At 39.1% G+C, this 24,998-nt stretch overlaps 1 long non-coding RNA gene across 3 annotated transcripts in view; it reads right to left on the bottom strand.

The window, feature by feature from the left end:
* Positions 1-23,777, bottom strand: part of LOC121668137 — a 45,718-nt gene extending 21,941 nt beyond the window's left edge. For all 3 annotated transcript variants that reach the window (XR_006017263.1, XR_006017264.1, XR_006017262.1), the window contains exon 1: positions 14,745-23,777. This is a non-coding gene — a long non-coding RNA (uncharacterized LOC121668137). The remainder of the gene's footprint in view (positions 1-14,744) is intronic.
* Positions 23,778-24,998: the final 1,221 nt, after the last annotated feature.

Below are 24,998 nucleotides of genomic sequence, written 5' to 3' on the forward strand. Positions count from 1 at the left end.
TGTGACCCTTACAGGTCTGGCTCTTATTTTCTCACAAATGGTTGTTTGCACCTCGTTGGCTTCCTTCCAGAGGGTGATCAGGAAGTGCAAGGGAGGCTTACACAGGACACCCTCAACATTCTAATGGCCTCAGTATGGCTTCTGGATTTATGGCCAAACCATCCCATTAGTACACAGCTCCATTGTAATACAACTTTAAGTGTAATTATGTGAGACAAAGGCCATCCTTCAGCAAGGACAGCTGCACAGCATTAGCACTTTATTCTTACCTGATTCAGAGTATGATTTTTAGTTCATTTAGTTTGAAATAAGAAGCAAGAAAAACATCTGTGTCCCATCATAGTATGCACTACACATCTGCTATGCATTTTTCTGATTCTTCTTGCTCTGAATCCTCATGTTATCTCCCAGCTTTACCTTATACTGTGGATGTAGTCATTTATTATAAAAGCATTTCTACACTACCCAATTTCTTTCTAATGTAACATCACAGATAAAAGCAATAAACAGGCTCAAGAGTTGAATCCTTTTCTGCATCTCTACAGAGATTGCCACAAGCTGTATGTTCAAAATGTATTGCAGTGATGCAGTTGAAACACGTTTAAAGTAACACATCTATTCATTCTCAGGTATGGGGTTTTGGTACGTAAGTCAAATAATACCACTTCTCTGGTTCGCCAGGGAAATGGCTGAGAAATATCTGACTCCTTCCTGCCCATAATCCATCTCTTCTGATGGCACTGAAGGAAGCAACTTCTGTCTCCCTGTGCTCTCTCTCAGGTGGGCAACAGGTTTTCCACGCTGATTTCTGTGTTCTCACACCCCACACCTGTGCACTCCCACAGGACGCAGGAATTTGGCCCCAAGCTTCTGTCAGTGCAGGTGTTAATTTATGCAACTGCTTCATGTATAAGTGGGCTCTTTCCTCTGGCTGCTCATCAGTTCCTCAGGTCCTGAGTATCCGTAGTTCCTTTCTTCCCTGCTGGTGCCCACCAATGGATCTGACCCACCTAATAGATACGTGATGTAAGAGTTTTCTCTTGCAAATGCATCCCTGCTCTGAAGTGAGCAGTGTAGACACTGTGTAGCCATATTTCACATGAATATGGCCCCTCTGGGCCACCTCCGTGCTCGCCAGTGACAGCAGTTATCTCCACACTCTGCCATCAGTCACATTTTTAGTTCCCTCCTTATATCTGACAGTCCTTTAGAGAGGAGCTTGCTACTCCTCAGATTCCAGGTACCCCTTTCAACAGCAATTACTCTGACTAAATTACAGAGAAATCATCTGATTACACCTGATCTGCAACATAGGTTCTTCCTGCTCATTTTGTCCTGTGTCCTCAGCCTGGAAACATATCAGTGTTTATGCTTTTAGTGAACAAATCACTAAAGACCCCATTTTACTGAGCACCAGGTTCATATTCACTGGTGGTCAGCTGAGCCTCATCTTCTCACTTAGGTTTTGGAACTGAGACATTTTTGGTGCTGTACCACAGGTTCTCCTCAGCTCCAGGTCACACATGGTGGCTGCAGGAAGCCAGAGCAGCGTTAGGATTTCATGTCATGCATGAATAAATCCACCCTTGTGTCCTGTTTCGAGCTGCATGACAGAGGTGGTCTCTCCTGCTCACACTCAGCACACTCCCTGTGTGAGCACAGCTGCACATTAGAAGTTTGTCAGATTATACCATTTATGACTTTTATAAAGAGAATGAAAGCAAAGTATAAAAACAGAAATAGAACTGATGAATGGAGAGCACAAAAAAATCATTGCTTTCCCCCATCTCTGCCTAAATTACACTGCACATGAAGGTAGCAACACTGGCAGAGCTGCTATTGCCCTATCAGTGTTCTGCCACCTCCTATCCAACACACAAATACCACCTTACACCTCCCAACGTAACTCTGTACTGACAGATATCATTGACAAATTAATATGACTTCAAGTCATTCATCAACAACCTCACAAAGTCTGTTTTAACTAATGAGCCATTCTTATCAATTACGTAATGTTCACTGTCCTTAATGTTCAAACATCTCAATAGGAGCATATTTCAAAAGTAATTAATATTCAAGTAGCTCAAAGCTTTCACATTTGCATATTAATCTAAATCACATGGAAAGGTATTTGAAAGGCTGGGAGTGCTCTGATCTTGTTGAAAAACAAAAGTGTTAGAATTACTCGATTTTCAACACCTTTTGGGCAATGGTTCCAAGATCACAGATCCTCTTTATTTTTTTCCCCCCTGAAAACTCTAAATCATGGAGAGATCGGACTTTAAACAGTTTGATTCTACTACTGGTGCAGTCCTATGAACCAGATTGAGGGTGTACAGCCTACAGTGTTGCATAGCAAAGAAATAGTCTAAAATGATTGAGGTTTTCAAAGCAAAATTTTAAATACATTCAGGGTTAAAGCACAATATTGATTTTGCTGCTTGTGTGACTGTAGCAGAGACATTTCCTAGCAGAATTGGGGTGTAAATGATGGGATGGGACTACCCTGATCACCCTGAAGTCCTAAACTATGTAGTATTTCTAAATTAAAACAGAAAATCACACCCATGCTATCCACACATACATACAAAGCAGCTGAAATACACTCATAGCCTGTAATGTATATCTTTAGTATAAAGGATAGAAAAACCCTCCAGACATCCCACAGAAATAAAGAGCAAATATATTTAGCAGCACTACAGGTCTCACACTGCCAGGGAACCACAGTGAAGCAGTTGAACTAAGCTCAGCAAGTGAACTTTACTCCATAAAACAGAAGAGCATGGAAAAATAAAGATCCCAACAGCCTCTGCCAGTGTAAACAAGGATGAGAGGGTGGGAGAGAATTCCTTACTCCCCTCAAATCTGGCCACTGCACGCCAGATGGCATTGCCAAGCATGGGTGGAAAACACAAACAGGATCATTAAGATTTCCCATAGGAATAACAGTATGGCATGTTCAGACTCCCATCTTTAGCTCCTAGCAAAGAAAAACAAATAAACAAACAAACCCCACAAAAATTGTAATGATGAAAAAAAAAGAACACATGACAGAGAGACAGGGGAAAAAAATTCTTCGATCCTTCAGGTAATTAGTGGCAATCCTCAACTAAGATAATTGATTAAAACCAAAACTTTAACAGCTCTTCCTAATCCACTTAAAACATGCAAGAACATCCTAGCCAGTCATATAACTCCTTCCTCGAATTTGTCAACATCCATTTTCAAATCCTGTGTTCTTTAGCCTTTTACTCTACTTCAAAGTTAATTTCATAACTTCAGTTGTCCTGTTTACAAATTCAGTAGCAGTGCTGAACTAGCCATGAAAACATTGCATAGAGCACAGAATCCCAGCTCTGTCATCCTTACTAATGGCTTAGTTCAAGAGCATTCAATAGCACAGAATAGTGGAAATCAGTAAACTTCATTATCACTGTTTTTCAAATTAACAGGAGGCATTTCATTACTATCAAAATTTCACACATGGCTTCCAAACACAAGATAACAGGACAAAAAATGTTATCTGGAAAAATGCTCTAAAAAGGGACCTCAGAAAGCACAAAATGTTATATAGGAACTATATGTAAGAGCTAAACAAAACTCCCCCCTTTCTCCTCAAGAACCTCACTGGTCACCTTTTTCAGACCTCAGTCCAACCCAAATAACCCTAAACTTGCTCATCATGTCTTCTTTACCACACCAGCCAGACACATCTATCAGCCTCTTCCCCTGAAGAGGTCAGTTTTATCTTAGTTTTTCATCCCCATTGTTTTATGCTAGCTTTATCCTCAGCTGTAATGTTGCTTCTCATTTCCTGTTCCCTAAATAAAAGAGAAAATTAGGTTCTCAGTGCACATCCCAAGTCCTATCTTCTTTCTTTCCTGCCAAAAATAACTCATTTCAGCGAGCCCGCTGGAATCATCACACTGCTCAGATTTAGCAAGGCTGTTTTTATAGCCTGCTTAAACAATGTATTTGATGGTGTCCCATCTGCAGCTGGTCTGAACCAAACCAGAAATACTCACACAATCTTTGTTAAGCTACTGTCTCCACAGCTAGAAACATAAACTCTGTAATACACAGGGCATTTCCTTCAAAGCACCTCCCTGCTCATTTCAAACACTTAACAAATACCATCCTACTCAACTACAGTCAGACAACATTTGCAAAAGGCAAGGTTTGCCATGAAGGCAGAATGCAGTCTGCAAAGCCTTTGAAACAAGTTTCAAAGAACTAAGTTGAATTTTTGGTTCTACCACTGCATTTCTGGTTAGTTAGAAGGTGTATTTCTTCACCTGCAAAGGAACACATCAGAACATAGTTCAATGCCATTGAGCAGTATATTTCAGAACTGAACTAAGTAATATGGAAAACACATAGAAACTATCTCCAGAAGTGTTAAATTCTTAAAAAACTCCACTTTATATTCCATATAAATATCAAGTACCTTGTGTCAGGACCCTGCTAGTAACTCTTAACTCAGTATGTCAGCAATAAGACAGAATTTCACATTATTTTATGCAAATACTATTGCAAAAGGTATTGGGGATTTCCTCCAGCAATCTCTGAGCTAATACCATCCAAACCTTTCACCACTGCATGTTACTCATGCAAGAGAAATCACAAATGTGTTACAGTCTTCTAATACCAATTCATTTCTTAGCAAGGGACTAGCACGTTACAAAGATGGTTACAAGCCTACATTGTGTCTTGCACCTAATGCTCTGCAGCAATGTCTCAGAACTGTGAAGTCAGTTTGTAAATGAGAGGTATCTGCTTACCCTGTGCTATTACACTGGAAGTTACTTCAGGTACTGGATGGTTTGGGGAGTTTTTAGTCTATCAGAAAAACACAGTTAAAGGCTTTAGGCTCACAGCAGCTGTTAGTGCTTGTTTTTAAAACACAGTCAAGGTTTCTGTTTCCCAGTTGATTGTTCTTCCAATCTTACCTCAAATATTCTCCACAAAACCTGCTGCCTGCTAACTTTTGCTGCTGGCAGTGCCATCAATACACATCGCTTGTACACGTCTCCCTTCCCCTCTGAGACTGGAATTACAAAAGCTCTTCCTGCATATGTAGCACAGCTCTGTGTCTTGCAGAGAAGTTTTCTGAGCCTACACCTCGTTTTAGTTTCAATAACTTTGAATAACATCTGACCACATAAGCTTGCTGTTGATAATGGTGGAAGCTAACACAGCCTTCCACACCCAGTGCAGGACACAAACATCCTTTTCTCTTCTGGCTGCTCCTTCTACTGCAAACACTCCAAGTCAGTTCTGCTTTTCAGTGCACACGGCTTTGAGAAGGAAACAAAGAAACAACTGCCCCCAGAAGATTGTAATGCACATTCTTTTTTTAGCCTACTTACATGAAGTGTTAGGATACTGTCAGGTGTTTTATCTCAATTTTGTTACCTGTGAGAAAATTCATTGTAAGTATCTTTCCCTGACAGGTATATTTATAATCTTGGATTTCTGTAACAGCCCAGCTATAAACAACGAAACCATTGCATTCAAAAGTGCAGCTCCTATTCCTGCTCCGAGCCTGCTGAGAACCCTCCTGCAATTCCTTACTGTGTGGTTTGCACAGAGGCCTGCACACAATGGAACAAAATAATCTGCTCTTCCCCAGGACTGTATGGAGTCCTAAACAGCCTGTATGGATTAGGGGATGTTAAGACTTCTCCCAGTTAAGTTTACATTTTAAAGACTGAAAGCTTCTTAAATATCCAATCACATATTTTCATATATTCTGTCCGCTCCTTCCATTACTTGGGATTCATGCAGATTCTTCCCTTCACTCAGCCTTTCTCCTGGTTTCATTTTTATCTGCAAATCCTTTACAACTTTTAATTTACCTTCCTTTTTATTCTAAGACCCACCAGCTTCTTCTCCAATACCTCCCAATTTACTGTAATTCATAATCTTTTATTTTCTTTCCTACATCTTCTTCAACCATGCAACTGAATGCGTGCACCTACAACCTTTCACCCGTCAAGCATGATGAACTCTAAATAAATATAATATAATAAAAAATAATTTTGCATAAAATACATCACTTGTAACCTTAAATGATGTCTGTTCTTACAGCTCTGATACAGCAAGGCATGTCCCATAAAGAAGTTGGTCTGTTAGCAAGGCTTAGAGCTGCTGTATCAACTAACAGCTCACATTTCCTGAGAAGCTCTTCCACACCCTACAAACCTCTGTTTTGCTTAATTTGTTATGAATTATTCCTGAATAAGCACCCCAAAGATCTGAGGACTTACAAAGAGAATTAACTTACATATTCTTCTACATTAACAGCTGAGCATTTTACCTTAACACCCCTGCTTTTGGGCTTTATTTAATTCTCCCCCATCTGCAAAATGGTAGAATATTACCAAATTTCTTCTTTGCAGTACTGTGTAAAGAATGAAATTTATTTACTCTACTACTTTCCAGGCAATATAATAGACAATGCTTGGGACTCAGTAATATGTATTGTAGTTACCACATATATTACCACTTAAAAATTCACATACAGCAAATGGAACAGACACTAATCTCAAACATGCCAGTAGAAAATCTTTGCAAACAATAGCTTGTGTTTTTCTGGTATTTTTCAGCTTTACATTTATTTCACATCTGTTATAGCAGGAAGTGGAATCTGGCCCAAGGACTACTTCTAATAAAACCTTTGCTTTATTAGCACAAACAATGTTATTCACAATACAACATATGTTCCTCTAACTACATTTTTGAGCAAAAGTATTAATGACATTTTGACCATATGTCTACTTACCCTTCTCAGAGTAAGCCTGGGGTCTTTTTGACACATTTGCATTATATAATGGTCAGAAACTTTTAATGAAAGTTGGGGATTTCAGTATCTCTTATTTGCAGTAAAACAGGAGCCAAATGCAGACCCATCCAACAATTTTGACCAGCACTCAGCTACTCAAAAGCATTTTAATGAACATTCCAACATTATGTATGCTTTTGAAGAATCTATTTTCCAGTGGTGCACCTTTATCAGGATATGAACCAAATATGAAATTTAAATGTTCATCTCTGTCTGTCCTTGTAATGCCAATATAAATCCTTAAAGCATGGAGAAGTAAAATGGGATGGGAATTTGAAACAGAACATTTCATTGTTTCTGAGGGAGAAGTAAATTCTGTAATCTGGTCATTTTCAACAGTGTCTTTGCAAATTCTTTCATGACTGAAGGGAAGTATTGAAAAAGGAAATGTTCCCAACTATTTCTATGTTTCTTCTAATAATTTCTAGTCAATTATATGGTTTCAAGAGTCAAACAACTACCACGATATTCAATGGAAACTGCACACATGGATCATAATATGACCTTGGATTAGTACTATTCTAGCAATGAAAATAAATAGGCCATACTAAAAACAAGTATAAAGCCAAAATTCAGCATTTCCTTAAACCATCTGAGATCTGTATCATCCTTGCTACCTACTTTCCTATTCCATTCTCTGAGTAATCAGAGAGAGTAATGTTACGTCTCTTCTTTCTTTTAGTGCTTTGTATTTAGAATGTGAAGGTACTGACTTTCGAGTCCTTAAAAATGAAATCTGTTTGTTTGTGGGTCAGGTAGGCACAAATGTTTCTGGAATTAACACGTGATAAAAGCTGCATCATGAAAGTTTTGCTTTTGTCTTACAAGTGCTACTGTAATGGTTAGAAGTACCTCATTCCCCTCTGTCTTTCAAGTGTGCTTCCAACCAGCCCTGAAAAACACAGTAAAAGCCAAACCCATTTTAAATGCTTTCTGAAAAAATGCATGGCTTAAACATGAACATTAAACACTTCTAGATTAAAGGACCACAAATAGGATCACTGCTGATTAAACCAGTGAGACCCACTTATAACCAGAATTCTCATGCACTAGGAAGAGAAGAAATTAATTTCATGCAGCCTAGTAAAAAAAATAGCTTCTGACTTTTAACAGTGTGGGTTGGATTTGAATGTGATCAATAGCACATTTCATCACAAATAACCTCAATTATTCCATTTCCTTGAACAATCTCTCAATTTTCTGCTAGAGGCTAGCCCTTGAATTATCCTCCTCTTTAAAGCAGAATGCTTTTCAATTTTCTTTGAAAGCCAGACTTATCCTACTGGCAGGATGAGTGAGGGAAGAGGCTCATGGAGAATATCACAGGCTTTGTGTGACCAAGAGGTTATATTTGTGTTCTCTCTCTTTTTTAACCAAAGAGAGGTGGAATGATGGAGGTGTGCTGACCTGCAGCAGCCAAAACAACCTGCAGTGTTTGAACCTGCCTTTCTGAAGCTCTCACACACTGCTGTCTGTGTGTTCCAGTTCAGTTCTTACAACATCTCAGAATATATGTGGAAGTGGAGGCACCAGGCTCTACAAATGAAGGTATCAGGTGCATTTCTTCTGTTTCCTTAGAATCTACGCTGGGTAGGAAGGCAAGAGCAGAATTCAGCAATCATTATCACCCAAGGACCTGACTTCATTCTCCCAATATCATTTATATCCATGGCTTTCTTCCTTCAGCAATTTTAGAAAATGTGTACAAAGCCACAAAAGTAAACAATGCAAATGTAAGTTTGTGTTTGGGAGGCTGTACTGTGAATTGCTGAAGATGAGAACGGCACCAATAAAAATCCCTAGGTTACATTAAAGAAGAAATTAAATACTCAGTTCATGCATTCCAGTTTGGTAAAGTTTAAATATAAGAATTTTGAAATCTCTGAACATTAAGTCCCACACCTTGAGCTGTTAGTAGAAAGTTATGCTTGCAGACTAAACCTGCCTTAATCCTAGAAGTGCAAAAAAAGTGACCACTTGTCAGTAAAACCATATCTTAAGCATGTTGGATTTTGAAAAACTGAAAGAAAAGGAATTTTTTTTGTGCTCAGCATAAAAAATTTCAAGAAAATGAAAATACAAGACTTTCAATATTTTCATGTTAAAATATTATTGCACACCAGCCAATAATTCCATTAAACAATAACAGCTGCTACCCAGGATAGCAAAGTACATCTCCTTCATTACTGTAAGTATAAAAGAGATATTTCTCCAGGCAGTCATGAAAAATGCTTTTCTGATTTAAAAATGAAAATGGTCATATTAGTGGAATATCTGAAGAGAGTTATAAAACAACCATATGAATTAGAAAGTATTATTCTTCAGCTCACAACTCATGCTGTAAAATCAAAATCACAGGCAAAATGGTAATAAAACAAAAAAAAATATGTGTCTATATTCTTGGGAAGTTCAACTTCATCCAAAAACCACAGTGAGGATTCCATTATTTCCAAGCTTTTTATTCCTAATGGGTAAGGCCAAATTGGTAAGACCTGTTTTTAGAATCAGAAATAAACTTGACGTAATTCCTTTAGAAGTTGATCAGTGCTGCCCTAAAATAAAATAAAGGTGTTGCCCAGAATTAACTGAAGGTCGATGCTTCCAATGGTTCAAACAGCAGCTCTTTCATCATTCCTGATTATTTATATAGGGGGCAAAAGACATTAAAAACCCCATTAAAACCCCCACTTTAATGACCTTTCTTTTCTGCTGTTTCTATCTCCTTACAGGACTTACCCTAAAATTCTGACTCAGCCATTAACTTCAGGGAGAGTGGGATCAAGCCTTGAATGAATAAAACCACTCACTGGACATGGAGGGAAATGTGTGAATCTGAAATTAAATTTCTGTACGGTATTTCTGCTTAGTGCATTTGGTACAACCCGATGCTGCTGCTGAAATCTCAGGAATGCAACTACAGTATTAACTAGAGTCACAATAATAATGACACCATTTCAGTACAATTCACAATTTCAATACAATTCATCATTTTCATCGTAAACATAGAAGCAATTGAATGAAACCCGTCCAGTCCCGTGCCTGATGCTGATATGTAAATTCAGATAACACGAATGAGCACAGCTATCAGAGTTTCTTTCACATACTGGATAAAATGGAAATACTCAAATGTCCAAGGCCTCCTGACTGGTGCAGGTGGTGTTATTCCCTGAAGTGATGCTGCCATCTTGTGAGAGAAAGGCTTAAATCCACGTTTTCATTCCAGAGATGTATCCACAGTGACGGAAGGTCTATGGGACACCCAGGACAGGAACTGCCAGGGATGGGAGCTGGACATTTGCTCTCCCTCCACAGACCCAGCCCTTTGGACACAGAGTGGAGAGGATAAGCAATACTGCCCAGGAACTAAGAATTCTTCAAAGCAAGCTCACCTTGGGTGCCAGGAGAACACTCACAGTGCAGTAGTAAATTCAAAACTAAGGGAACTTGCATTTCAGGTGGAAATTAAAGCAAAGGATCCACAGGCAGTTCATGCTAAAAGTTGATGATCCACTTTCTTTCTTTTAAATTCCACTATGCAGCTGGTGCTTTGTGCTGCTAGATTGGAAAACCCAAGCAATTTTTAAAAAAATGTATTTTCCACAGATATTACATCCATCCATCAGTCCTTGACATTAGGGATCAAGGGACAGAGTACAGCTAAAGGGAACAAAGTAATTTCTTGAGTTGTTGACCAAATAACAGACCATTGTCATTCTAATATCTTACATTTTTCTAAATCTCTATATTCTAACTCTCCGTACTCTCATTCTAATGCACACACACCAGATTTCAAGACAAGAACTAGGACCACCTACAGTTGGATTGAATTTAATACCATGAGCTAAAGAAACACTGACTGCTATTAAACCTAGAGTGAAATTTTCCAACAGTGCTTTTACAGCTGAAAGTGCCACTTCAAGTGTTGCAGACGCTCAGCAGGAATCTATTTGGTAAAAGAAATAGAGTAGCTTTAATATGATCAAAATATTCTGACTTCATATTTGTGAATGGAATAGTTAAATCTTCTATTTACATATTTATAATATATAATGCAGAAAATACAATATTACAATGTTTCATTTTTGAAAGTAACACAAAAATCTCTAGTATTTTAATGACCATACACCACAGAGTCTATATGCACATTCAGTTTTCACATGGGGATACTGAGAAATGTCCTAAAATTAATTTTATTATCATGCCTAAAGATTTCCTATTGCTAGAAAAAAAATTTAAAAATCACCTGCTCCTCCTGGCTGCAAAATCCATGTCTTCCTGCAAGCTCTTTACATCAGAAACAGCTTTACACCACTTAGGTTTAGAGTTGTAGCTATAAACAGACCTCTCTGCTCTCTGAATAGGCAAATTTGTTATGTTACAAGAGGTTATTTTAATAATCACTCACAGGTGTTACTGAAATGAATCTGTTACTTTGCAGCTGAAGCAGCTGGTGAGGAGACAGTGTTGACCATTGCTGCATTCTGCTAGATTTTATTCTTGCTCTGTTGCAGTCTGTTACAGCTCTGGCTCTTCATTTATTCCTTTGGAAAAAAAGAGTATAAACCACCATCGTGCTCTGTCTTTGAATAACACAGCTATTTACACAAAAGTAAAATGTTTTGGTATTTCTGAAGGAAAGGACTGCAGCCTCAATTATCAGACATTTTGGCACTTGCTAGCTGCAAACTGTGTGTAATGTAAGTATTAGCTTGCATCACCACCGCAGCATGCGTTGCGTGAGCCAAGAACACCTTTTCCTCTTTCCCTGCTCCTTCAAAAGGACTGGCAGAAGAGGGGAAGTTCTACCCTAGGCTTTCCAAAGCACAGTTCTTCACTGGGAAACTGTAAACCAGACAATCTGGCCCTATATAATTATAAAATGTTTTTGTTGTTTGAATTACCAGCAAGATCTGCCCTTTGTAATTGCTTGGAAGTCCACTGAATCAACAGATACATTTTACCCCCTTCTCTGCAAAACACATTGCCTTCTATTCACTACAACAATGGCCTTCAAATTTATTTTTAATTCAATATACTTAGAGAGTCTGGAATCTCTAAACTCTATATTCAGTTATTTAATCTGAAACCACAGCCCAAAATAAACTGTGTTTAAGCAGAGATCAGAATATGTTGTACTTCTCCTCCAGCTGCAAAGCTGCTGTGGATTTGTGGGCAACAGCCTCTGAATCCTTTGATGCTCCACATCCCCATGTTAATTCCTGTAAATATGAATGTTTCTGGCCTAAGGGAGGAGCAGGTAAGGGGAAGGGAAAAGGATGACATGACCCACATTTACAGGCAAAACCCACTCGTTGTATTTCCCGATACTGGTTACCCAGCTGACAAATTGAGCTTTGTAATTTGCTGGAGTCTGAGAACTCTTTAAAAAATGGACTCAGGAGATGTACCTACTTCACTTGGAAAGCAACCTTACATTGCCAGCATTCAAATGCCCCTTCAAAGTTAAGGGGCTTTGGTTTTAATGGGATTTATCTCTATATCTCACCTCAGAACATCAATCTGCCCTCAGGTATTTTGCCTCTCCTACACACCTGAGCTTACTTTGCTGTCTTGAACCTCTTAAAAAAAAATGCATTAGAACTGTGGAATACAGAGGACATGTTTGCAAGGATGGTGTGTGCACACTGTTCTTCCTTCAAAACATGAAAAGCCATAAAACCCATCCAACTGACCAAGTAAGAACATCCCCCAAGTCAGAAAATGCCCAGTGGGGGACTCAGTAACAGAGTCTGGGGGTCACTGTGTCCCCACACCACATCCGCAGCCCTGGGTTCCTGGTCAGCCACACCCAGCAGCCTCCTACAAGGGCCAGGAACAGCTCTGACAACCTGGACAACCCAAATTCTGCTCCAAACAATTCCAGAAGTCTGGGCACCAGAACAAGAACCAAGAGGTCTGAATTGCTGAGCTTCCCTGAGCTTCCTACAAGAATTCCCATGTCAGAACAACATTTTCTTGGCAAGCAGTGAACATTCACAACTCTATTTGAAGTGCAAAGGGGCTGAAAAGACAGAGCTACTTCCAGAGTTACAAAATTCTACTTCAATTTTTTTTTTTCTTCAAAGCCTTTTCTTCCTTTCTTCTTTTGAAGGAGTGTCAGTCATGGCTACATGTTCATAGAGAAGATCTACAAAAGTATCTACAGACTGAGTTGAGCCAAGTATCCAACACACCTGCAGTGAGATGATCATTATCAGCATCTGAACCCATCATGAATATTCAGATTTTAACTGCCTGGGTCATATTCTAACTGGACTTCTTTATGCAAAAGTTCTGTCAGCAAAATGAAAGATCACTTTCTGAAACTGGAGGAGTTCTTACCAAAGAAATGTTTGGAATGAGAATATTTCTAAGCATTTTGTAATGCAATCAGCAACTTAAAATATCCATGTAGCTTAAGATATAGCTCCCTGCTCAACCAAACCATGACTAAATATGAGACATCTTGTTCCATCTGATTCACAGAGTACATCTTGAGAATACTGTGATAAAAACTTTCTATACATCTATTATCTGATGTATTATACATGCTGAAACTATTTTTAGCTGTTTATACAAGTATGGTAAGGGATGCAGAATTCAAAGAATCTCCATGACAGATTCTGGAAAAAAAATTATTTCCTGAATCAACAGCTAGGATTCTGACCTATTCAGGGTACAGCTGGCCTCCCTCAAAAAATTAATTTAAAATACTAAGTGCTTCACCTTGCAGGTTGAGTTTAATGTATTGCAAACATCAATTAAAGAATGACTACTTACCTACACTGAGGTTTTAAAAGAGCTATTTTCTTTGATAATGTCCACAATTGTCAATGCTACACACAACCAAAATCACTGCTTAAAAGAACATTATTGTCCAAAATGAGATTTAAGAAAAGCAAGACATTAAAGAAAACAAAATACAAAGAGAAAAAAAGACAATTTTTTTAACGACTAGGCTGTTCAAACCAATAATTTCTAGAATAAATGACCTTCACTTGAACTATTCATCATACTTAAGCTTGCACTGAATATTAAACTACTTTCTCTTTATTAATTTCTTCTTTGGTTACCATTCCTGGCTGCAGTAATTATTTCTGCACAGCAAGTAAACACAACAATACACATGGTGAAATAATCACAGAGGAGCCAAAAGTTAATGAAACCTTTCACCAGAGAAGTAACGGAAAAAAGAACCCCATATTACTTGGAATTTTGGGGACTGCAGGGTATCACTTGCAGAACTTCTCTGTAACAGCAGAAAACCTTCAGAAAGTGCAACCCATCCAGCAGGTCTGGAGACCAAACCATTGGTGCTGAGGTCTTTGCATCCACTGATTCTATGGATTTGAAGAGACAGCTTGAGAAAGTGACAAGCAACAGTAAATAGCAATAACAACGAGATTTGCTCCAAAAGCACATTCCTGAGCTAAACAAAAACCTTGCATACTAAACATGCACCTTGCATATTTTTAAAATTTAGAAACCAGGTTGCAGGAATAGATGATTGAAGAAAATGTCTTTATAATACCCTTGTTCAGTGCCTTTATGTAACTGCTCTGTTGTTTATAATCCTGTGGTTCAGTCCCACCAGAACCAGGCTGTGAAAACACTTTGTGCACACTACCATAAATCAGCCCAAGAAACAGGTGACTTGCCTCAGTGCTGTGAGTCGAACAGGCACACAAATCTGACTGAGCCCACAAAACCAGAGCTGTGGAACTGCACTCCCCATCAGTCCTTCCTCTGGAACCCCATGCTGCCATCCCATCTATTCTCCCCATTGGAAAGCACACGCTCTCCCTTTCCCAGCACGTTGGATCTGACAGATCCATAGAAACAGGAATATGAAACCACTGCATTTCACACAAATGCATTTCACACAAAGTGCATTCAATACCTTATTTCTTGAATATTCACTTGCACTTTCAACAGCACTAGAAGTCAATAAGGCACTTGTGTTTTCTAGAATATCTGAATAACCAGTTCTTCAGTGGGAAGCAAAGCACTCTGAGTGTTTCACTAAGACCTAGAAAAGAGAGGGCAAAGTTAAGAGAAGAGCAGCCTACCACTTCTGTTGGAGCTATGCCTTAAATATTTAAGAAGGTTACATCTGAAGGTTTAAAAAAGAATATATGGGTGGTGCAGATTGCTAGATGAAGGAGAAGGATCATGTTCCCTGCATACAAATGAAATACTGAATTTTAAATTAATATAGGGCTTTCTAGAAAATATACAAGTAGCACTAAAGAATTTCATTTAAGTAACTGCATTATTTAAATCAAAACCTAGTAGGAATTCTTTTGATGAAAAAGAAACGAATTTGCTATAAAAGATTAAAAAGACAAGTGAAATATTTTCATAACACTTATGTTATTTTTGGACTAGTGTTATTTTTTTTAATAGCCAGAACACACAGCATTTCTTTGAGATACTCTAAACTCCTTTCAATTTAATAGACCCAAATCCAACATTCAGTTCAACCTTCTGCCTCTCTTTTTCTCCTTTCCCAACACAACCAACTGCACTAAAAGATTTGCTAGGTGTTCCTTAAAAATAAATACATTTTTAAAACAGTCTAAATATAACCTACAGTAAGTTATTGTAGGACTTCAAAGATGCCCGAGATGAACACATGTCATGGTACCAAGGACAATTCCTACAGTATCAGGAAAGAACAGCACAAAGGTTTTTCTGTAATGCTGACAAAATCCTTCCCTATTTAGCTGACTGACCTTTCTTTCCAATTACAGAACCTAACATTAACATTGAAACATGGTTGTTGAGCTTGAGTTATGCAGCTAGAACCTAATTAAACTATTCCCAGCTCAGAAATTAGAAAAAAGTATATTCTTATAAGACATCTTAACTGGCTGATGTTGTACAATTGAGCACAGAGGTCTCTGGATGTTACTGCACACGAGGCTTAGGGAGAATACAGACCTCAGTAAGATAAATCAAGCATTCCTTATCTCTGCTAGAGGTGTAATAATTTCAATATAAGGGCACACTTCTTTAAAATGTGCTCACTACATTCTACTATACTGAAATAAATCAGCCTTAACAATTGCCAGTGAATCCACGTAAATACATTCATTTTGGTTTGCTCAGCAGTGGAACAACAAAGATGTTTTAGTCTTACTAAATTCCTGGTGGGTTTGGTTTTTTTTCCACCCTGTTTTCTGGCACTGGATTCATGTCTGGTGTTGTGGAAAACTCACTATCTGAATCACTTTTGACTGTAAAGAAACAAGATTAATGAAGCAGTATCTGATCATGGTTTACCTCATTAAATACTTGTGACTTGGTGAAATCACGATTTTCCCTTTCCTGTGAAAACAGTACACCTGCAGGAAGATGTTTAGTTGATTCAAGTATTTACATATGCTTAGAAAATACGTGAAAATGTCACCAGTAGCTTTGAGTGAGGAAAGCACTCATTATCATCACTTCTTCTAATGCTGCAAGGCAAACTGAGGTCTGGTCACTGAGTCAGTCTGCAGATACTCCCCTGCTTAATGAAGAGGTGGCTGAGGCTGAAGAGCTGTGAATGGTCTCTGTTTGCATTGCTCACTCTCTTGCTAGGAATTTCTCTTCCCCATCTCACTGTCATGCTGCAGTGAGAAACCTGACTCTTCACCACAGCTTTCTCTGTTCAAAGAATCTTTAAGAAAAATGTAAAATACCTCTACATCATAGGGGAAGGGAGAGGTAAGGACAGGGGGCAAAGGTTTCAACTTCTATGTGTGTCTGTTAAAGTTTGTTTCCTGAGCAATACTGGCAAAAACAACTTCTGGATTTAAAAAGCTCTGGTGTCTGATCAAAACTACCACATATTACCCAGTTTCCACGGTCTATGACAGGCTCCCTTATCCCATAGGCTTCCCTCGCTGAATTCAAAGCCCGAGCTCCAAGTTTCCATTCCCAGTCCTGTCAGGCTGGATGACAAAAGGGACACTGTACTGCTGCACAGCTGTTTATTCCAGTGGCACCGGCTCCCAGTAAACAACCAACAGAGCTGTCCTTATGCAATTTCCTGTTCTCCTCAAACCTCTAATTCTACCACCAGAACAGCTCCCAGCAGAGCCACAAAGCTCCTGGCTGCAAGGTGGCTCACACCTAGAGCTGCCTCTGTGATTCCATGCATTCGGCTCAGTTTTCTCAGCAACAAGACTGTTGTGGGAAAGAAAGAAGGTAGAGATGGATTGGTTCATTTAATATTAATTTTTTTGTGTTTTTATAAAAGATTTTTTAAATCAAACTTTCTCAATTATCACTGTACTGCAGTACCAGGAAGTAGCTTTATTGCTTTTGCCTTCTGTCCTATAAAAGCACCTGGGGAAATGTTTTGGTTCTTCCCAGAATGTCTTTGGGTGCAGAAACAAAAAAAAAAGCAGCCAGACAGCATCATGCTTGTTCTTTTAAAGGTCTTTATTCCTTCTATGAGCAGCATCATGGTTATCCATGCATTTTCCCAGGCACACAGATTTTCTTTTATTTGTAGAGATTACATTTCATTTTCTCTTTTTCTCACTTTGTCTCTCATTATTTTCCAAACCTTTTGGATCTTTCACCTTGCCATGTCCTTTTCTGAGAAGTTCTTTATCATCATGCTAACCTTCAAATTTACATAACTTAAGCAAGTTTAGTTCCTTCTTCCAGGTTTAACTGGGAGAGCTTAGGAGAAGAGAGGAGTCTTGAAATTATGGTGAAAAAAATTTAGTATATACAGTAATTTGCAAAATTTGAAGTGTCGCAAATTGCATCATGCATGGTAAAGACTAATGTTCACACGCATCTATGTCATGCTGTTCCCACACTTCCCACACTTGAAATTTCCATATTCTTTTCACGTGCTTTCTGACTATATGATCACTGAGCACAAAGAAACATTGCTAATATGCTGCTAGAGCATACTATAAAAGTAGTCTCTCTGCAGACCCTAAGAGATGTGAATCTGTTCACATCAACCCTCTTAGCACAGTGATAGAGGAAGGTCTAATTGTACTCTCAAGAAAACTTTAAGTTACTGGGTTTTTTAAGTTAAATTGAGGCATGTTATAAATTCAAAGAAGAAAGAACATCAAGCTGCAGTTAACATTTCACAAAAGGATTCTTGTATCTAACTTCTTCTAATGTACAGATACATCCAGTTTACAGTAGAAGACACTGCCTGGGTTTTGAAAACCACAAATTTCCATCTCTGGGTTCAAAATAGCAGCACTCAACAATACTCTAATTATCTCAGGATTTGCGTACTTGATTCAAAACTAAGCTCAACTATTTCATCTGTGACAGTGTAGACTTAGATGTTTGCTAAGTAGAAGTAAATGCAAATAAGTAAATGCAAATAAGTAAAGGCACTTCCCTTTTAGAAATGTAAGAAAATGCAAAATTGCTAATGAAATGTAAGTGGAGAGTTCTAAATCCTAAACCTCAGGTACTTCCAAGTTCAAAGTTGCAGCAACACTCAGATACACTGAACACCTCATGTATCTAAACAATAAAATACAGACTGCTCGGATGTACTGAAGCAAATGGTCAAGAGAACAACCGGACCAAACATAACCATGCATTCAAAATCAAACTTTTCACACCTCAAGACTTCAGACAGATGAGGTGAGTACTGCAGAAGAAAGTGCCTTGGGTTTGTACTTCATATCTACCTCTTTAGTTCTGCCTGTGAATGTCCCCCAGGTATGACGGTTTTAACCACATTTCTTCACACTGCTTATTAGCACCAAACTAACTCTGTGCTTGAAACAACACTTCACCCAACTACTGTTTTACAGCACAACACTGCCCAGAAAAAAGGCATTATGCAGTCCAAGTGCACTGAGTGGCACCATTCTCAGTCACATGATGGATTTTAAATAGCCAGTGCAGCACTAGTAACTACTCTGAAATCTCCATAAATAATCACTTTCATTGGAGCTTTTAAAAAATTGCATGTCCACTTTATTTCTTACTGCTTTCAGTTTTTCCCCTTCCTCAATTAAAAAGAAAAAAAATCAGCTAGTCACTTCATCCTGAGGTAGTGCCATGGTTTAAGCAGCCAAAGGACCAGAATCAGACTAGCAGTGAGGCTTTGAGAATTGTTTCTTATGCCACGAATTTATTTCCAAAAATTAAATCACAAAGGCATCTTCAAAACACCTTTGCATGAACATCATTTTTATTCATTCCAACATAGGAATTCTTGGTTTCATTACTTGTTTACTAAAAGCTGCCCTTTCAGTTTTCAAGAGGCATTATAAAAGTGCTGTTACAGCCAAGGAACATACAAAAGGACTCCCCTAAAGAACTGGTTAAATCTACTTTGGCTGTATAGAAATGTGGCAATCAAAGAGGATAAAACTCCTTGTATGTGGCTGCAGGCAAGAACTACCATCCCAAGGCTGCCAAGAACATGGATGTTATTATGAGGCAGTCAGTTAAATCTTCATTAACCTCTTCATGCCTGAAACATGTATACTACCTTAGCAGCATCCTGGGTAAATTCAAATACATGAAAATAAAGAGTATGGGAATACAAAAAGCAGATTAACAAAAGACAAACTACAGTTTCAGCCTGTCTGTGAAGGAAGAGGCTGAGGGAATAGCATAGAATAAGGAAGAACAGACTGAGGAATGGTCAGGATAACAGCAGAAAATTTGCAGTTAGAAAAGTCTGTTATCATCATACTTTCAGTTTTCCTAGAATTCAGAGGTCAGAACAGACAAAAACCCTAAAAGTCAAATACAACTGCTTTGATTATCTTTGTTTATAACTTCTTAGGCAGTATGGACAATAAGCCTCTGATGATCTGAGGCTTGCATTTTCTCCATTTGAGAAACCCTCCTAGATTTAAAAAGGAGAAATCTGCCATACAGCCCGGATCTGGGATGCAGAGCAGGACGGGAGCTTAATTGTATATGCAAGTTTTCTTGTAGGTAGAAACAAACCTAGAACATCAACAAGTTTATGGGTGGCTCTTATCCTAGCAGAGCACATTGCCATCAGCAACTCTGGAATTTGGTTTCCTGTAATTATTTCCATTGCTGGTGGTATCAAAAGCACACCTCTATGTGCCTGTAAGAATTTAAAATTGGTCTGGGCTGCTTAATATAAATCTTTTGTTCCCATAAGGAACACAAACCCAGCATCTATGCAAAGGTACACATTTCCAGCACAAGGAAGGGCAGAGATTAATTCCATATGTAAAACACTGTGGTAAATCCTACAGTACCCAGCCTATGAGTATATCTCTGAGCCTGGCATTGAGATCCTTCTAATTCATGCACTCCTGCATTCCATGGATGCACCCCACATTAGTAACCAGCCAACCCCAAACACCCCAAAGAGCCCTCTTACTTTAACAACTGTATACAAAAGAATGCTCTGCTGAAGAGTTAAGCCTCAGGAAAGGATTTGGATTCAGTCCAAATGATCTGGAATTTGTCTCTACCTATCTGGACATCTCTGGTAGATGTGCTTACATCTAACAGGCCCAATGAACAAGCCTGGTTTACATCACAGGTGAGACGTAAATGGGCATGCATCTAACTTAAAACAGCTGGTACAATTCATTGCAAAGAAGTAACAGTATTAAAAGAAATCTACTTCCCATACTAACAGCAAATAGAAGATTCAAATTAGCACAAATGTCTGCAGCCAAGCCCTCTAATCCAAATGCTGAAGAAACAAATGCTCTCCAGACACATTTATTCACAAAGGCAATGATGACAAGCAAGGACAGTAGTTACAATTTTTTTTTATTTTTTATCCCATGTTAATTCAGTTCAATCAACAGATAAATTCCAAACACTTAAAAGAAAAAGTCCATTAAAAAGAATTAAAATTGAGACACATGTGACCAAAATTATTGCTTTTAAAAACTACATTCTCTCAACACTCTTGAGTAGTGCTTTGCTCTACTCTTTCACTCAGAAGAGAGACTCCCAACACCACAGGATTACTTTATCAGTGTATCCCCCATACTCTGACAACTACTTACAGTCGGGTCTGAATACAAACCACAACAGCCAGGAGCCAGCAGCATTTCCTTATATATGACCCAAGCAACACAGGTGCCAGCTTGCTGAGATTTCAAAGGGCATTTTACCAACGTCAGGATACTCTGTACACAAGTCCCTGCCCTGACTGACTGGCGCTGTGTCCACACTGACATGTCCTGTGACAACATTCCCCCTGCCAGAGCTCCAGTGCTGGCAGCTGCTCTAGACTGGCAGCTGACATTTTAAATGCTATGTAAGACCTCTGGCAGCTCCCTTTGCTGCTGCCAAAAGTAAAGCTACATTAATTAATGCAAGAAAGAGCTCAGCAACCCCCACAGCAGAGTAGCCCTTAAAGCCCCAGGAGGCTGCAGATGTTCAGGACACAGCACATTGCAAAACAAGGACAAGGTTGAGCTCGGAGAATCATGGAGCCAGCAGCTGGTTTTAGACCAAGCCTCCCACCAGCTCTGCACAGACTGCCTAAAAGCTGCTTTAGAAAGGTCTCAGCACAGCCTGCTCCGAGCCCTGGCACGAGGAATGACGGCAGACGAAGAGCAACTCCCCTCCCCTCAGCGATCCTGAACCAGCTATAAAATAACCAGGTCCAGCCCAGTACTCCTCAAAATACAAAGTTTCTCCCATCACCAGTGGAAGAAAATTATCTGAGAGCACAGAGCAAAGCAGAGAGTGGTGTCAAGCACCGAGAGTAAGCACCATTCAAGCAGAAATGAGGAGATGGTGCCAGCCCCCTCCTGCTTTCTAGCCTTGCCCAGTGAAGAGGCTGGCAGGTCTCCACGGCTGGGCACTGCAGAGGCCAAAGGCAGATCACATCACAGATCCTGCTGCAGCTACTGCCCTGGTACTCCATGCCATGAGACTTGAGGCATTCAAAAGATGCCTTTTCTTCTCTCCTCTCAGTGAGGGGATGGGGTGGAGCCCAGGCAGCTGCGACCTACCTCTTTACACTGATTATCATGACACCTTACAAAGAAAAGGTGAAGAAAACATACTTAATCCAGAGGAAGGCCACCTAGGAAGTTAAATCTGGGAGGATGGAATGTTCTCTATGTGTTAGGGCATGCTGAGGATGGGAAACCACTTCCTGCTTGCCCAAAGAGCTGCAAGCAGCATAATTAGCACTCACTCAGAATATTGAACGTCACCAGGTGTAACCTGAAGGGTCACTGGGAACCCCTAATGCAAACCTGAACTATTAAACTCCCCAGGACCCAAGGGCAGCTATAAATACCTTGACTGTCCATCTGAGAGCTCCTGAATACTGAGGGCATACTGAATGCAGGCTACTCTCGCACATTACAGGCTTGTTTACTGCTGCCTTTGTGCTCCCAGGCTGACTATGCAACAGCAATTCCTCACATGCAGGAAGTGTTAATTCAGTGTTTTTAAATACACGGGCTATGTCACTGCAAGCTCTTTTGAAACTCTAAAGTAACTGAACCATGTTGGTGACTTAATGACTGTCATGGTATGCATTCAAGGCAACTCTGCTTCCTTCTTGCTTTCCCACAGGCAAGCCTTTCCTGTGTTGCTTTGCAAAGAGATTCCTTGCACCCCTGCCACCTCCCAGCCTTAGAGGGTTGGTTAACATGGGAGCCCACACGCCAGAAAGGATGCACACACTCCACCAGTTGCACATTTAAAAGGACAGCAGATTTCCAAGCTGCTGCACACATTTTAGATCCATCAGTGACAGCCTGGCCACATGACCAAGCCAGCAAACTCCACGTGAGATTTGCTTGGAACTCACAAACTCTACAGGATACCAGCCCACATCTCTTTCCAACTCTCACCACACAAAGTGGAAGTTGGCCTGCTACCACACGTGTTACTCGCAGTGACACCAGGAAGGTTTTGACAAGTGCATCAAGAGGTCAAACACCCTGGAACTGTGTTTTGTTTAGGCTGCTAATGCCAGAAACTGCTCTGTAGTTGCAAGCACACAAAGCTGAAAATTGTAAGTCAAGCTGGTAAAAGAATTCAGTGTTAATAAAGGAATCCATGGTCCGGCAAAACTCTCTGCAGTATTTCTACTTCTCTTTAAAACTGTAATTTGAGCTCCAAACTCTTTTGGGAATTTATACATAAGATTAATGCTCTCATGGAAAAGAAAACTAACTTCCTAAGCTAGTATCTGAACACTCGGTATCTTGAAACTAGAGTAATAAGATAATCTTTAACAAAAATGTTAATGAATCTTGGTTGCTGATTTATAATTAATTAAAATAATCCCCTACTGGTTTTGATTAAAAAGATCTTGTCATGAAACACCATATCAGAGGAGAGAAAAGCACTTGCCTGTTCATAAAGATTATGGCAGAAAACACTGCTTAACTGCAGAACACAATGCTTTGCACTAAACCTAAGTAATTTTTTCCTTAATCTCATTTAGTTTATCTTCAGAGGGCTGCTTACCTAGCTGTTACAACCACAAGACCTGCTACCTTGGCCCCTCTAAAACAAAAGAATATGTTTTCTATACTGTACCTCCCATTTAATGTTTCAATTTTCCACACCATTCGCAACTCTTTGAAATTAATTTTTTTACTTTCTAAAACTCTGCTTCGAAATACACTTCTTTAGAGAAGAAAGTCTATATGGGGGTTTTAAAATACATATAATAGAAAATAATTTTAAAATTTCTTATTTTTAAATTAGTATCTTGATTCCAGTGCTTAACACATTCAAGAAACAGTCTAAAATAATAAAATATAAAAGCCTCTTAACAGGTGTAGAAGACTTCAAAATAATCAGTGTTCTTTTTTTAAAGATCTTAATTTGCTCTTTAGCCTTTTATTGATTTGTTTCATACTTAAGGAGCTAAGATCAAAGATATTATCTAGAAAAAAAGACATTTAAAGATGCAGAGTTCTGTAATTTTCTCCTTTTTACTTTTACTAAATCTATTTGTTCTTCCTTTTAGTTCTCCCCTCTTCTTCCCTCCATCCATATAAGGGCTGAATTTACAGATTTTTTTTTTTAACTTTCCTTGTTGAAAAGTCTGGATGGTGCAGGTAGATTTTCAGAGAAAGGCTTCAAAACTTGCTGTGCCATTGGGGAAAAGTTACTTGAGGCTCAAACAGCAAAGTAACCAGCAGTGCAATGAACTGCTGGACTGTGATATCCTGAACTTTCACACATCTCCTTCAATCAGCAGATGTGGAATTGCCAAAGACTGAAAAGGGAAGAGGCCTTGAGCTGTGTCTTAAAGTGCTGACGAGCTCTGAATGAACACTGCATCAGCACTGGCTACATTGCCCCTGCTGGCAAACACAGAATGCCTGGGATATTTTCATGATCTGTCAGCAACTTGTTGCCAAGGACTGCAAACTTCATGTTTAGGGGTTTTTGAGGGTTTGTTTTTGGGGATTTTTTGGTTTTGTTTTTTAGTTGGTTGGTGGGAGGGGATTTTTTTGTGGTTTTGTTTGGTTGGGTGTTTTTAGCAGGACAATACAGAAAAAAACTAGCATGGATCTCCCACCAACAGCCTATTTGAAAAATCAAAAGTTTCAGAGAAGACATCCCAAATCAATGGCATTAGTCTACACAATCCTCTTTCCACAGGCCTTGCATTTCAAACAGGTAGGATAATACTACTTTGGGAAAGACATCAGTTTATATGAAAGAGCTAGATGGCAGCACTCCATTTCATTCTTAGAACTTTTTTCAAAACTTGTAAAATTATTTGTGAAATCTTGGGACAAGATTCAGTGACTTCTTACAGAGAAGGAGGAATGATTAGAGCACAACCTTTAAAGAGGTAACCCATTTCTACAGACTATTTTACAAGTGCATCATCCTTTAAAATAGAGATCTGCTATTTACTTCAGCACACTGTCATTGCATAACAATACTTCCATTAATCCAATGCATACATCAGTGTGACAAGCACTGTACTGACTGAAAACTGACACACTGCAGCTCTGGTGGCTCTTCTTCAGGTGGAAACTCTGAGCAGGTTTGACAATTAACAGCCTCACAAATTTACCTGTACCTGCAAATCCACCATCAATTGTAGTCTGAGATATGAATTTTTCTCCTTCACACTAATAACAAGTTACACCTGTGCTATGTTAAATCAGCCTTTAAATAAGGCCAGGATTCCCTTTATCAAAGTCGAATACTGAATATTCCTCTT

This window comes from Corvus kubaryi, unplaced genomic scaffold, assembly GCF_017639235.1.
Source record: "Corvus kubaryi isolate FWS band 111438036 unplaced genomic scaffold, C.kubaryi_AGA036_p1.0 37384, whole genome shotgun sequence".
NCBI lineage: Eukaryota > Metazoa > Chordata > Aves > Passeriformes > Corvidae > Corvus > Corvus kubaryi.